The sequence below is a fragment of the Mercenaria mercenaria genome, chromosome 11, assembly GCF_021730395.1.
Source record: "Mercenaria mercenaria strain notata chromosome 11, MADL_Memer_1, whole genome shotgun sequence".
NCBI classification, from domain to species: Eukaryota; Metazoa; Mollusca; class Bivalvia; order Venerida; family Veneridae; genus Mercenaria; species Mercenaria mercenaria.
The window spans coordinates 65,668,564-65,685,116 of NC_069371.1; the positions used below are offsets into that span (position 1 = coordinate 65,668,564).

The following is a 16,553-nucleotide window of genomic DNA, read 5'->3' on the forward strand; positions in this document are numbered from 1 at the left end:
ATTAACTCGTCGGTAATGGCAGTTCGCCAAACCCAACAGAGACAGACCTCTCTTCCCCTTTATTGCTCGACAATGCACCCTCTTTTTCTTGAACATTCTGTTGTTTTGAAAGCATTCCATAGACTCTTCTTCTTTTCCAGCTGCCTTAATCTTTTTCGGTAGTATTTGCTGTTGTGCGACTTTTTATCAGTAAAATGGGAATTGATGCAAGTAGCAATTGTATCTCCAATAATCTAGTAATATTCTGATTTGTCCCCAATCCCGCATGCTTTTACAACGGTAAGTATGAAATGTCCATGTGTGAAAACTGATGGAGAGTATTTATATTTAGGGTGCCTATATAACCTACGCAGTCGTAAAAAACACAATGCAGTATATTTCAGTTTGTGGCCAATTTACTTTCTGTTTTAATTTTTGGAAATGGGAATTGTTTTACTGACGAACAAAATGCACGAAAATACACCTTATTTTTCCTACAAAAAAGGATTTTACATCAACTTAGGCTCTAAAGCAACACACTTTGGTGAATATCAGTTATTTCTATGGAAATAAATAGCTTAGGTAAGTTTTGTCCGTCTGTACGATCTGCAGACTTGCTATAGGGATTGTATAATGCTAATCTGTTTTCGAAAAAATATTAATTTCATTTTATTGTAAAAAGCGTTAAAAGTAAGGTATCAAACTGACAATTCTTTTGATAAGTAGTTGAAAATATTGTCTAATCGAATATGAAAAACAATTTTCTTCTCCGACGGACACGCCGTCGGGAACATTTGCTGAACTTTGCCATTTTTGGCTTAAATATTAGCCAAAATGAGGAAAAGTGCTTATAAAATATTTATTTATGTGTAAATTACTGCAAATAAAAACTTGTTTTGGTAGAAAGTGACAAAATCTGAAAATTTATGACAAAAAGACAACATCTGTTCGTCCGTCTGTATGTAATTTAGGATAAAAGCTGTATTTCCGTACTTTTCCGCACGGAAAAGTCCGTGTTTTTCACTAACTTCAAATAATTGTAGAATGTTCCAAACACAAGTTAATAGAATAACTTTTATGAATTAAACCTTAACATGATCTAAACAGATAAGTAATTTTTATATCTCTTTTTTACCGCCAACGGTTTTGTTGGAAGACAGTCTCAAAATGTATCATTTGTCGTGAAAATATCCATACTTCTTCATATATTAAATAGAGAGATGGGCCTTGTCAGAGAGTCATAATCTTTATAATTTGATGTCCTATTTTAATGAATGATACTTTGGTGCAAAAGGCAAGCCAGTACCTAGAGAAAACAGGCCACGTCAGGTTCGAATCTGGCGGGCTAGGGGTCAAGGCCATAGTTCAAATTCCGGTAATATTCTCAAAATATGAACTTTTTCAGAGCAGTCAAGGCACTCCTCTTTTCTCTAGGTACTGGCTTGCCCTTTGCAACAAGTTATCATTTATTTAAATCGGACTTCTCTGACAAGGCATGAAGAAGTATGTTTATATATATTAAGTTAATTACATATTACAATATTACATGAGGAAGTGTGCATATTTTAACGAAAAGGGGCACATTTTGAGATGGTCCCCCGACGAAACCGTCGGCGGTCATAGTATTCAAATCACATATCTGTTTAGACAATGTTTATATATAATTGATAAAAGTTATTTCATTAAGGTACTTCCGCAAATTGAAATTAGAAATTCATGTGAAAAAAACAGAACTCTCAAAATAGCTTTCGAAATGCAAGGACAAAAAAATATATGATAAAAGTTGAAATGATATATCTGTAGGTAAACTTGCGAGCATAAAAGCTACGCTGAACCCTACCTCCACAGTGATTTGAAAGAAAATGAATGAACATGTTTGGATAATAATTTTGGTATCGTATGCAACCTAAATTGCTATGTAATATTTATTTTCAAATCATAGAAATGCCAAAATAGTGCATAGGAGCGCTACTGTTTCAAGAAAAGGTCGTTAAACATTCTAATGCGAAAAACACGTGCAAAGTTTTTCTAAAATATTTATTTCAAGGAATTAAACATATGATTGATTTCCTTACTGAAATATATATGTCTCCTTATTCATAGTTAGAGTACAGAATTTATTTCAGGTCGATTGTGAAGGAAGTTTTACAACTGATATTAGAGAGTTTGAGATTTCAAACTTCGCCTTCCCCTTCAACGTCTCTCATATATATTTTGGGTAGAACGTCACCGACATGCGTGTATTTTATTTATACCACACCTTGCTACTAAAGTTTTCCATGTAATATCACGTAAGCCTAAGACTTCTCTTTATTACTATGCGAAATAAAAAGCTTAGTTTCAGGATTTCTGCTTATTAAATTATTTGATTATCCGTATATAAAATTAGACTAAATTTGATGCGAAACCTGTTCTCCATTTATTAGTTTATGCCATCTTAACAAAACTTATCGTGTTTTACTCTGTGTTAAGCTGAAATTGACCAACTGAAATAATTTTTCTACCTCTGACAATGGTCAGCTAAAATCTTTAGAACTTTAACCACCCTTCAAATCCTGTCTTCTTTATATGCAGAGCAATAGTCCTGATCTTTTTTGTAGGTTTAAAATCACACTGAATTAATTTTACGTCATACATCCACATTCCAGCATTTCATGTGGAGAAAGACAACAGATGCTCCCAACGGCATTATTTCATCAAAAGTTGGCACATCGGTAGAACCACCAACAAACTGTAACTACTTAGATTGCTGGACGGCTTCCTAACATGACAGGGCACTTCTTATTCATCCAACTTAATATCTTGACCACAGAGGCCCCTCTCATCACTTCAAATATTTCTTGAAAACAAAGACTTTTCTACTGTTTTAAAACTAAGAAAAAGTATATAAATATGCTTGCACATTAAAGTTTTATTATAGTAAGTGGTCACTATTTCCTGTATCAAGGTAATATATTACTCCAGTGATTTGAAATAGTTGGCAATATTTTCAGTTGTGCATATATTTCACAAGTTTTTAATCTAAATGGTCTGTTATAATAGAAAAAATATTTAGAAACAAGAAATACCTTAAAAGTACAAATTTTACGACTCAAAAGACACTCAGGGGATCAACTCTTTCCCCCAAATCTCTCCTCTGTCCCTTGTAAATGTCCAGTGATTTTTCAACTGATTTGTGAATGGGAATGGGCCGGGGACTGTAAACCTGTTTACAATTGGATAACATATGTCATAAAACGTATAGATCTATACTGAGAATTATTACAAGTCATTGTCTTTTTAATAAACAGCATGCCCACTCATTTTTAAAGTTAAGGGTACATGTACCCCTGCTTTTGCAAAATAGGGATACACTTCAAAATTTGGGGCTACACTACATGGCAGATCTGAAATTTTTCTTTTTAACTACTGAAATTTGTATATATATATATATATACAGGCCCTTCCCCAGAAATTTTTGAAGGCACTGGGGTAAAGTTTGCGCGGCGGGATAAGGGGTGGGTGCGGGAGGGGTTCCCCCTCCCGTGTTCGATTTTTTTTTTTAAAAATCGAACCCAAATGGTGCTTTTTTAAGTATACCATATGCAAAAAAACACAACAACATGTATTTCATTACTTCTACATTTTCACATAATCATATAATAACTATCAATATATCATATACACCACACAGATGTCCACTTCTTTTATAAGTATTTTCGAACAACACATAGGCATTTTTTTTCATATAAATGTCTGTCTTTGGCACTGTGCCATTCCTTTACTGCACCACTGAAATTAAAGTCATTCAATTTTTGTCACAGCATGGACACCATGAGTAAGGCATTAAGCACTTTCATGCTCAGTGATGAATGATGTGTGGTATTTACACAATTCAACTGCTGAAACCTCTCTCACAATCTGAAAGTACAAAAGAAAGTATTTATTTTCCCAGAGCAAGGATAACCAAGGATGGATTTATATTGTAAAAGTTCCTAAGATTTGACATTTATCTCGTGTTCTTCTGCACAATGAATTGCTAACAGTATTTCTGTTAAATATTTGTGGGTGTTAACAACACCATTGCAGCTATTTTACACACAGAAGCAGTTTCTGTATTTCAAGTTTAACTTTGTAGTTTACTGCAAGCAGCAAGTTTCAGAAAGAACATGTATACACACCAGCTGTGGAGGCTGGTAGAAGCAGTCCCACTGTAGCGACTTTGCTCAGGTTTGGGTGAGACTCAGATTACCAACAATCCACTCCATGGTGCTCAAAGTGTTCATCAGAATTATTCTGTGGTATGGGTGGCTTTCGCCTGTGCCCATTCAATAACCGCTCAGTCTTCTTCAAGGGAGAAGTGTGATGAAAGAGCCTGAAATGAAACATAAGTTACAATGACATGTTTCAATGACTTGACAAAATGAATCATAACTTTTTTGTTGTTGATAAGTTTCTTGTTTTTTTCTTCTAAAATTCTTTGGACCATACATGATGCTGTAAATATATTCAGTAAATAAATAAATCAATGTTTATTTAGCATAGAAATATTGACTTCCTTGAAATACAGCAGAAGAGACTTCATTCATCCCTTTTACCGACTAGCCCGGTTCTTTACGTGAGAAAGTAGGCAGTTGCTTATTTGGAACTGGTCTTTCCCAGGAAAGATTGTTAGGTAACCTACACTAAATTTTGTTATTCCACTGAAACTTGTATCATTTGGTCTTTTCATGTTTACTTTGAGAGATACAAAAGCAAAGTGAAACAAAAAATATCATAGTTGATAAAGTTTAATATTTAGAAATTAATAGCACCTTAAACAATGGTAATTAAACATCCTCGAAAAAGTTTGCTTCAGTTCATCCGGAACAATGATTTCAAACTTCAGTCAAAGAATCACTGGTCATTTTAATACAGATGCCTTTCTCAGCTAATTATTACTCGATAACAATTAACTTACCCATGCATGCCGCCACCGTTATCCCATTTCTTTGCGTAGACTAATTATAGTCCTCAACTTATTATAATCCAATCACTCCTGTTCCAATTAACCGCAAACTTGTGAAAACACAGACTTTCATCAACACGTGTCGTCTTTAAACCCTTATCAGTACATGGTAAACAGCTAGCTACACTGTGTATTCATAAACTACCCCAATCGATATTTACCTGAGGTATCTCACGGGAATGAAATCGCTTACTATTTAAGATGCCGCGCTAATAACTGAGGCACCGCACGGGATATTTAAGCGCTGCGGAAAGCTGTATTTCGTGTTTTAAGCGCCGCGGTAATGCGGCGCCTTATGCGGCTGAGGAAGGGCCTGATATACGTTTTTTTTCATGCAGAACTCTCATGGGTGGGGTATAACAGATGAGATAATTTTAGAACATATATTATACTAAATATGAATAAGTTTTCTGCAAGGTTCATGTATTCTCAATTTCGTGAACGGAACAAGATTCGTCCGAAATTACATACAGTCAACTGGTAAAAATCGCCAATCAATAATAAATGCCCAAACTGTTACAGATATGCAATGTGTATCAAAATTGCAGTTAAACATCGAAAAATAAAATACTGTTAACCTTGCTGAGTTTATAAACAATCCTATTTGCATTTCTTCCTATACCTTATCCGATTTTCCTGGTTTTCGTATCATCTGCTTCAAAAATATGTTGTGCCCTGCGTACACGTGGTGTCCGCAAGTCATGCAAGTTCTCGAAACTACAGATTTGTGAGCTCCAAAATTGCCAATAACCAGGTAAGATGCTATTTATTAAATATGGAATCCAAAAAAAAACATTGCAGTGCTAAAAAAGGGTGCATACAAAAGTTTTTCAACTTCAAACAACGTTGTGATCAATTGTTAGCACCATTGTAAAGCAGTCCTAACTCAGGCTTTTTTTATCTGATTTCGGCGAAATTCGGCCCCATCCAAATCTAAAGTAACTTTTGCCACTTGGCCGAAAATTCCCGTGCAAAAAGAATGAAATTGTTTTTGATTTTCTCTATTTAAAACTTCAGCAATATATTCTCCAAACAATGATTTCCGAGGTAAATTTCCCTCAAAAAGGGACCTGGTACACTTCCCAAATTACAAAAAAGTGTTAAATAATCGAGCTTTAATTGCATGGTACCTTCAACGCGACCATCATCACAATCAGTGCACAGATCATAGAATGCATGATCAGACCAATGTAGGTCAGACAACAGCAGTTTTCATTTATATCCGTGATTTTGACTTAACAGTTATATTGAAGGTTGCAGCTACTTTGTTAAAAACAAATATGAATACTAACATAATCGTCATGTCAATTTTGCAATTAGAGCCACGGATTACGATGAACACGCAATTTTTTGAACACGACCTTACGTCCGAAAAAACACTTACCAAACCTCTATGCGGTACAATTACGCGAAATTAGGATGAAACAAATATCACACTATGTACCGATCTGGTTTTAGACGTACCAAACAATTGCAAGTCCAATGAATGATCAAGATTTGCAGCTGAACAGAGTCGAATTCTGCGTGCACGACCCCCAAAAATTTCTGGCACCTAACTTAATGACGCTACTTTTCTATGGCGCGTCTAAGTTATGGCGAACCCATGGTTACTAACCATATAAACGAACATCTCGCACTTTCTCTCGGGAAACGATGACCATGAACGTTCAGTACGTGGTTACTTGAAAAACAAGTTCAAAATCACTTTTATGCTTTATTTAATCATAACATACCAATTTCTCAAATTCATTAAAACATCTAGAGTTTAAGTTCTTATTTACATGTCCAAAACACTGAGAATTGACTTATTTCCTGGGTATTGATATTCTCGGCTTTAATAGATCCTGTGAAAATCTAAACTTTATGAAATAAAGAATGAAATCAATTTTAGGTTCTAGGTTTTATAGTATATAGCTTATTTACTTAAAAATATGGGAAATGATCTGAAAAAAAAAAAACATTGCAGTGCTAAAGAAAAAGAGGGTGGCATACAAAAAGTTTTATTAAAATACAAACATGAAAACCGATTGTGACAAAATTGTAGCACCACATTAAGCAGTCCCCTAACTCAGGCCTTTTTTTATGCTGATTTTCGGGCCGAAATTCGGCCCCATTCCCCAATCTAAAAAGTATACTTTTTTCCCCACCTTGGCCAAAAATTCCCCATGCAAAAAAAATGAAATTAGTTTTGATTTTCAGTCCTGATTTTAACAACTTTTCAGCAAATATATTCCTCCAAACAATGATTTCGCGACGTAAATTTCCCCTCCAAAAGGGACCTGGTACCCTTCCCCAAATTTACAAAAAAAGGGCTGTTAAACTAAATACTGAGCTGTATAATTTGCCATGGTACCCTTCACCACAGCGACCATCAGTCAGCCAATCAGAGCCAAGGATTCAATGAGAAGCTGCCAGCTGATCCAGACCAATGTAGGTCAACATACATAAGGCGAGATTTTTCATTTTCTGTCATATCCTGTTGATTTTTTGACTTAACATGTTTATATTGAAAGGTTGCAGCTACTTTTGGTTAAAAAACAACATATGAATACCTAACATCAAATGCGCATGCGCAATTTTGCCAATTAAGAGCCACGGAATTACGAGAACACAGCATACTTTTTTTGCACACGACCCGTGTGACGTCTGACAAAAACACTTACCAAACCTCTCTATGCGGCTGACAATTACGCCGAGAATTAGGTGATGGAAACAAAATTATCACAACTATTGACCGGATCTGCGTTTTAGACCGTACCAAACAATTGGCAAGTGCGCAATGAAATAAACAGAGATTTGGCAGCTGAACAGGAGTTCCGAATCTCTGCGTGCACGACCCCCAATAGTTCTGGCTACCATAACTTAACTGACGCTACTTTTATTTTCTGATGGTCGCGTCCATTAAGTTATGGCGAAACCCCATTTGGTTAACTAACCAGTATCAAACCGCAACATCTCGCACATTTCTCTCGTGAGAAACGAATGACGTCATGCAACAGTTCAGAGTACGTGGTTACTTTTGAAAATCAAGTTCAAAATTTCACTTATTAATGCATTTATTTTAATCATAAACATAACCAATTTCGATCAAAATTCATTAAAACATATCCTAGAAAGTTTAAGTTCTCTAATTTTAACATGTCCAAAACACTGAGGAATGATACTTATTTCACTTGGGTATTGATTACATTTTACTCGGACTTTATCATAGACTCCCTGTGTAAAATCTCAAACTTTTAATGAAAATAAAGGTATTGAATATCAGCGATTTTTTTTCCTTCTTCAGGGTTTTCCCTCGGGTTTTTTATTTGGGAGTCCATGGACTCCCATGGCTGCTAATTTAAGGGTCCCTAATAATTTTTGGGGGTCCACAAATTTTGATCTTGAAAATGGACATTATTACTAAAAAAAATTTATCCTAAAACCGAATGAACTTGTATCTTTTTAATTAAGATAGCAGCTGATTCAGTATTTCAGAATGGTATCTTTCAAAATGGCATGAGCTTCTCATTTCAGACTGATAACAAAAGGTGTGACAGTCTTTTTGTTATGATCAAATAGCCAGTAATTACCGGCAGTGAAGTGTCAACTCGTGTCAATTATGTTGTTCACAGTTTGATCTTAGTTAAAGATAATACTCGATCCTTTATTAGTATCATAATTTTTGTGATTTAGTAATATTTTTTCATCAAAATACTTTAAATTTATATGAAATTAATTTTGTTTAATAGAAAAATAAACCATTTGTTCTTTTACGGAACGTAACGGCAATCTTAGATTTTAGCGGTGTCAGTTAGCGCGGAGAGTAGTTTCCCTTTACCAAAATGGCGAACATCGGTAACAAAACTTGTTTTGAAGTTGGAAAATCGTCTATACCTGTGTATAATGAGCACCCACGATTCGGGGATGGTCCCGGTGGTAAAAAACTGCATATTCTACATGGGTATCTGCGCAAAGGAAGCTTCAGTGCAAAGGAGTTTCGTGACCGATTTTGCGGGTCCAGTGGACGCAGAGGCACTACAAAATGCGAGTCCAAAGCAGTCAAAGCGCGTCAGGGACGCAGAAAACCTGCGTCCGGGAAAACCCTGCTTCTTTAATAGGGTCCGTAAAACGGACCCTTTCCCAATTGAAAATAATGGCCATTTTTCCCAATTTCAGACCAAATTATTCCCAAAAATGACCTACAAACATTTTTGAAACGGCTGCTGTCCCGACATCGTGAAATTCGCCGATTATAGAAAATATGTTCCGAATTTTAATCGAGTGTTTGCTAATTTTGACCAAAGGGCAAATACCCGATTAAAATTCAGAACATGTTCTCTGTCATCACAAGCGCGAATTTAATCAATCGCACCATGTATTGTTTTAGATAATCGGTTTCCACGATATTTTTCTGTAGAACCAGTGACAAACTGTGCGAACAATGAGTCACAACAGCAAATATAATGTTCAAAGGCTAACAAAATCCAAGCTTGCTGGCTGCAAATGCCTTGTGGAGTTCAGATTCTCACGGGCATCTTCACAGCCTGTTCTAACTGAGGAAACGTCCGTTGAATCGTCGACACCGGTGTCGTTTTCATGTCAGAGTCAGGAGAACTCTTGTGTAACTCCGGTTGAATTTGTGCCAGAGTGTGTGCCTTTAGAACAACCATTGTTATCTCAGAGTCAGGCCACTGTATCATGTTGTGATGATCAGAACACTAGCTCTAGTGTAACTCAATTAGATCCAGGAAAGGGTTATTGTAATTTTGTATGTTACACAAAATTCCCAATTAGGATGAAAACGACGCTATTTTTCCCAAATCGTCCGGACGCGGACGCTTTCCCAAAATGGCAAAAAAAAATCGCTGAATATATATAGTATTTCAATGAAACTTCAAAGTTTTGTTGTTTATAGCATCATCGGGGGCATGTGCAGTGAAAGATCTTAATTTGATTTCTAAAATAGTGTGATATTTATTTCTAAAGTCACTATATGTTCATTGTAAATATACTTTGTTATACCCAAGTGGAAACTGGCAGGTACTCGAAAATGCAGCTCTCTGATTGGTCATTTAGAGCCCCTAATGTACTGCACATGATGTCATGATAAAGTTATGAATACCGAATATTGGTTTTCAAATGAAGAGTACCCTGATCAGGTGACAACTGCAATTGCGGACACAATATTGCAGACAGGGGTACCATTTGAAACTTGTGTGTTAACTTGTGTTCAATATGTTGCATGATTATTTTATACCAGATCAAAGAAAAATTAATTAGAAACATTTTAAAATAAAAGGTGATTCAATTGCATTTCATTGATGAAATTATAGCGTGACAGACTTCTGGCACGATTCCTGGTTAGGTTTCAGTACGAGATTCGTTTCAGCGCAGAGATCCATAACAGCATATAAACATCTCTGACCTGAATATTTTCAGCTAGACCCCCAACAAGTGATTTTTATGCGTGCATTTGATATTTTGTGCTTGATTCACGTACTGCAGTGCGTGAATGGGCATGCTGATAAAATGTTAAACAGTTGGCAGAGATGGAGGACAGACATGACAGAGGGTTGGTTCCAGACACCAAGTTAGTGTACACAAAATTGTGCTTAGACCAATGAGATGGCTCGGATTCATGAGAAAATTTAAGGCAACACAGACCCAGCAGACCTGCGTTGATCCCAAACAGACAGTCCTTAAAAGGTGCTCATTTAATTTTGTCAACCTGTGGAGCTAGCTTTTCGTTTATTTTAAGTAAGCTTTTAAGTTTCGGTCACAAAAACATGAAATTATGTGATGACGTAGATCTATCGATACTAAAAATTGTGAACCTTATATATCAAATGGTTTCAGTCCATTTTCTATGCTGACACTGTGTCTTCACTTTTCTACTACTCTGCTGCCATTTATCTTTCCCTAGTCAAAACTTAAATTTTATTTCTTTATTTATGTTTTCCGCCATTTGCCGCCAATTTATGTACAATAAGTAAGCTGAATTTTGATTGGTTGATTTTCAAGCCCTTAAATGCGGAAAAGATATATTTTCGCGAAAAGGATTTTTCAATACGACTTGAGATTACTGGAACTCCGTAGTTCCTTAATTTCTTTCTTCAAATAAGCTACTGAAAATTGTCTTTATCTTCCTCTGTCAATTTTATACAAGATAGTCGTCCCAAGTCCAATCGTCCTATTTTTGGCATTTCTTTTACAACTGAAGAGTATACTCTTCTAGGGTGGGGCAATTACTGAAGAAGAAGAAGATGATGATGATTAAAATGTCATTCTGACTCCCTTTTCAAACAATTTATTATTTACTTATTTTTTTTGTCAAGCTTGCCAGAATATAATTTATACAATTATGTTGTAAATACATACATCTTATGTCTTTACTACTACAGTATAAAAACTACAGCCTTTTCTACATTAATTAATTCGAATGTGTCACCTTATGTACCAGACACTTTATGTACCAGCACTTTATGTACCACTTTGGACACCTTATGTACCACATATATGGTATATAGTGGATGATCATTTTTGTATTGATTTGATGAAAATGTTATATTTTATGTTACTTGAAATGTATTTTACTAAATTTAAAAGTTATAATTTTCATAATTAATCAGGTAAAATTTAACACTTTCTCATAGAAATGATAACAACATTCTATGGACTTGAGCTGATTAAATCAAAGTTGTTTTCACAGGTTATTATCACATATTCACAGTGCTACACAATGATATACAATTACTATATGATATATAGGTGGTACACTAAGTGTCAAAGTGGTACATAAAGTGTCTGGTACATAAAGTGACTGGTACATAAGGTGTCGCACCCAATTAATTTACTACTTGATAAGGACCCTGTTGGAAATAAGCCGTAAGGCTTTTACAGGTTATCCTGTGTTTAATATATGTCATAATAGTAAGCTATTCACCAAAAATATGAAAATATGTATGTGATATCAAACTGTGTTTTAATGTGCTATATAATTATGTGTTTGTATCTTTGTAGTCTTGCCCCAGGTGTAGGCTGCAATTGTTTCTGCTCTGCAAAATTGGATTATTTTGCAAAAACCAGTGATTCTAGAGATTGGATTTTTTGCTCAGTTTTTAATAAACTGGTTACCAACATACTGCAGAATTTATTTTGTGGAATTATCATTGGATTTACGAATAACTTTGATGTAAAACAATCGTAATTTGACAAATATTGGAGTAACGTTTCAATAATTTCAGTCAGTTTTGGTGAACAACATCTCACTCGGAATTATGGCTAATCCGTGTACAGGTAGACAGTGCAGTAGAGACCAATTACTGGATTATAGAGATGTGCCTAGGAGGTATACAATACCGAATAAAGAAACATTATCTATGTTGAAAAAGTATAATCTTTTGAAATACAGAGGTAAACGAGCTGGTCGCCCGAGGATAAAATCTAAAGCTGATATTCACTTGACAAATTCGACCTAAATTAAACTAGATCATACATTTATATCAAATGCACACAGAAAGAAACAACAGGAACGTCCAAATTTGATCCAAATTAAACTAGATCATTCATTTTTATTGAATGCCCAAAGAAAGAAACAACTGAAACTTTTAACGGTTAACATAAGGTCTGTGCGAGGAAAGTCTGCTGACCTTCTCCAGCACATATTAAAGGAGGGTATAGACCTCTGTGTGATCACTGAAACTTGGCTACAGCCGGATGGTGATGACATTGTCAGGGGGGAATTGTCTCAGGATGGTTACTGCTTTGATGATGTCCGGAGACCCGACCGTAAAGGTGGAGGACTTGCCCTGTTATACAGAAACAATCTCAAAGTGTCAAGATGCCCAGCAGAAACCTTTCAGTCCTTTGAATGTGCTGAATGGAAAGTACGTAGTCAATCATTCATCCTCTACATCTTTGGTATATATAGACCGTCATATTCGGAGAGACACCCAGTAACTCAGGCTATGTTTATAACAGAATTCACTGAGTTTCTTGAACATATAACGACAAGATCCGAGTCTCTGGTGCTGATAGGTGACTTTAACATCCACATGGATAATAAGTCAGACTGCTACACAAAACAATTTCAGCAGTGTTCGAGATCTTTTGGACTGGTTCAACATGTCAATGCTCCTACTCATTCTGGTGGTCATATTCTTGACCTGATGATCACAAAGCTAGAAGACAAACGTGTGAATGTCTCAGAACCTTTGCCAGACTATTACATCTCTGACCACTGCTTTGTTAGTTGAAACATTGAACAGTGTCGCCCTCCCTTGATCAGGAAAGAAATCGAATCTCGCAATTGGAAATCTGTATCCAGTGACATATTACAATCAGAATTCAGTCAATTAAATAACATTGTAGTGAACTCGTCCAATGTCAATGATCTTGTGTCTGAGTTCACTAGAATCACGTCCGACATTGTTCAGAAACATGCCCCTCTAAAGGGAAGAACTATCCTCTGTAGACCGACAGTTCCTTGGTACTCTGGATACCTAACACAGCTGAAACAATACAAACGATCAATAGAAAAAATCTTTATGAATGACAAATCTGACCTTTCAAAGACAGTGTATAGTGGTGTAAGAAATGTATATAGTGCTGAAATTTCTAGGGCCAAGGATGAGTACTACCAGAACAAGATTGGAGAAGCAGAAGGAAACATCAAAAAGCTATATGCCTTACAATCCGATTTACTGGGAAGGTCGAAGGACAATCCGCTCCCATTACACACAAGTGCAGTATCTTTGGCAAATGACTTTCTACGATACTTTGCTGATAAAATAATCAAGTTGAGAAATGATCTTGACAACATATCAACTGAAACACACAATGGTAATTCTTCCTACTCAAATCCACCTGTGATTATGAATACATTTACTGCGTTCAAACCACTTTCCGAAAACGATATTTTGAAACTTGTATATGCATCAAAATCTACAACTTGTGAACTTGATGTTATACCAACTAAGAAATTAAAGGAGCATTTTTCACAACTTGCTCCCGTTGTGACAGAAATTGTAAATCGATCACTGCTATCTGGTGTGTTCCCTGAGGAACGGAAAAGTGCTGTGATAAAACCTTTGTTGAAGAAGAAAGGTCTCCCACTTGAACTGCAAAACTATCGCCCAGTGTCAAATTTAACATTCCTCTCCAAAATTCTTGAAAAAGCTGCACTAAATCAAATCAACAAGCATATTGGAGCTAACAATCACCTCCCAGCTTACCAAAGTGCCTATAGAAAATATCATGGGGTTGAAACAGCAATGGTCAAAATGTATAATGATATTTTGGAAACCATAGATGAAAATCAAATAACAATCGTGGTCATGATCGACTTGAGTGCAGCGTTCGATACTATCGATATCCCGATACTGATTCAAATCCTTCAAGATGACTTTGGTATACATAGCACTCCCTTGAAAAGGATAGAATCTTATCTCACGAACAGAACAATGAAAGTTTTAGTCGAACAGTCAGCATCTGACACGGAGCCACTGAGGTTTGGTGTCCCGTAGGGTTCTTATGCCGGACCAGGGATCTTTACCCTGTATATATCGGCTCTCAACCGAGAGGTGCAGAAATATCCAGCTGATCTCTATGGATACGCGGACGACCACAAGATTGCGTTAAAAATTCAAGCGGGAAATTCTCAAAATGAGACAACTGTTCTTCAACAACTCGCAAGGACAGTTGTCTCAATGAAATCATAAAATGGATGACAACCTTCAAACTGAAAATGAATCAGTCTAAAACTGAAATTATTATGTATGGAACAAGACAACAGTTAGCGAAATTGAACATCACAAGTGTAAACGTTGGTGGGTGTGACGTAAAATGCGTCGATCATGTCAGAGACTTAGGTGTAACTATGACCAATACACTCAACTTTGACCATCACATTCAGAAAAAGAAAGTTCCAGATAGCTCATGTGCAGTTACGAAACCTTAGGGCTATACGGAAACATTTCACACAAAAGTCAACTGAATCATTAGTGCATGAATTGGTTCATTCTCACATTGACTTCTGCAACAGTTTATTTACAGAAATTCCAGCCTACCAATTCAAAAAACTACAGCGAGTCCAAAATCATGCCGCTAGAGTAGCCAAGAATGCTTCCTATGAAAAACCAAGTACCGAACTTCTGAAAGAATTACACTGGCTTCCAGTTAAGGCTAGAGTCATGTTCAAAGTTTTAGTAATAGTCTTCCGTGTCATCAATGGTACAGCTCCAGTATATCTGAGGGAAATGTTTGTACCTACTCGACAACGATACAGACTTCGCTCACAAAGTGACATTAACTTTAACATCCCTAGACGGCGAACAAAATTAGCAGACAGATCTATGGCAGTCGTTGGTCCCAAAATGGTGGAACGATCTGCCTAGCTATCTGAAAAACATTCAGTCTGAAGCCAGCTTTAGATCAAAACTGAAAACACGTTTATTTAGGCAGTTTCATGAACAATGAGTGTAGTCTTGTTAAAATACAAAATATCAGAAGTGGTGTAAAGTAGTATTTATACATGTCCAAATCTTTAAATCTAAGTTCTAGAATCCTGTTCATATTTTGTATGTATATATGTTAAATGTGTGTTATGTAATTGTAAAGCGCAATAGAAAATTTTATAATTTTTGCGCTATATAAATGCCATGTATTTGTATTTGTATTTGTTGTGACTGTATGACACCTTACCTACCTACCTACCTACCTACCTACCTACCAATGGTGGGGTTGTGTATTCCCCCACGTAGATCGTTGTATGTTACAATGCATGACCGAGATCAGGCAGGTCAGCTTACTGTCTTGGGGTCCAAGGGGGTTACTCAGTCTGCGATTTTCTTAGATTTGGCGGGATATAACATTAACCGTGATGCCTAGCTGCATCTGTCTTGAATTTAATTTATTGCTTTGGGAACCAACAAGGAGGGGTACAAACGCACAGTCTGGATTAGATAGTGGTGATGAAGCGCCTATCGCATCATTGGAATATTTAGTGTGATAGTCTATTCCACAAGCACCAGTGTCACTTTCATATTGAAAATGATATGCATCACTGACGTCACGTACGTCATGCACGTGCTTTACTTATACATTTTGATAAAATGGTTCAATGTTTGGCATTTTAAGCAAGTTATCCCAAAGTCTGGGAAGTTTGTCTCATGTTTTGTGCTACTTTTAAAACCACTGTTGCCACACTGGTTTGATCTCGTGTCTTTGTAAGGTTGATACCTTTTTCGTTGAGGTTGGGACGATTGTGTTTATGTGTTTTTGGGTTCGGTGTTTCTGGGTTATTGCCATTTGATCTAATGGCATCTACACTGCTCGGCTTTTCTCCCACTGCCATTAATGCCAAATTGCTGTTGGCAAAAATATTCAGCATTTTGTGCGATTTTTATCGCTTTGATTAATGTTATTTTTTCACCTTCATTAATGAGTTTTTTTTTACAGATCTGACAACTGTTCGTGCCGACCACGATTCTGTCTCGAATCATCTCGTCCTCTTTCTGTCCGTAACGGCAATCTCTCGCAGTGCCTTGCTTGAGTTTCGTTATTAAGTTTACAACATGCAAACACGGGATATGGAGAATATTGTATA

At 36.2% G+C, this 16,553-nt stretch overlaps 1 protein-coding gene across 1 annotated transcript in view; it reads right to left on the reverse strand.

Annotated features, from left to right (window-relative positions):
• The window catches only part of LOC123531062 (uncharacterized), a 40,438-nt gene extending 29,520 nt beyond the window's left edge, over positions 1-10,918 (reverse strand). The window contains exon 1 of the mRNA XM_053517608.1: positions 10,783-10,918. The gene's annotated coding sequence lies outside the window, so the exon portion shown is untranslated. The remainder of the gene's footprint in view (positions 1-10,782) is intronic.
• Positions 10,919-16,553: the final 5,635 nt, after the last annotated feature.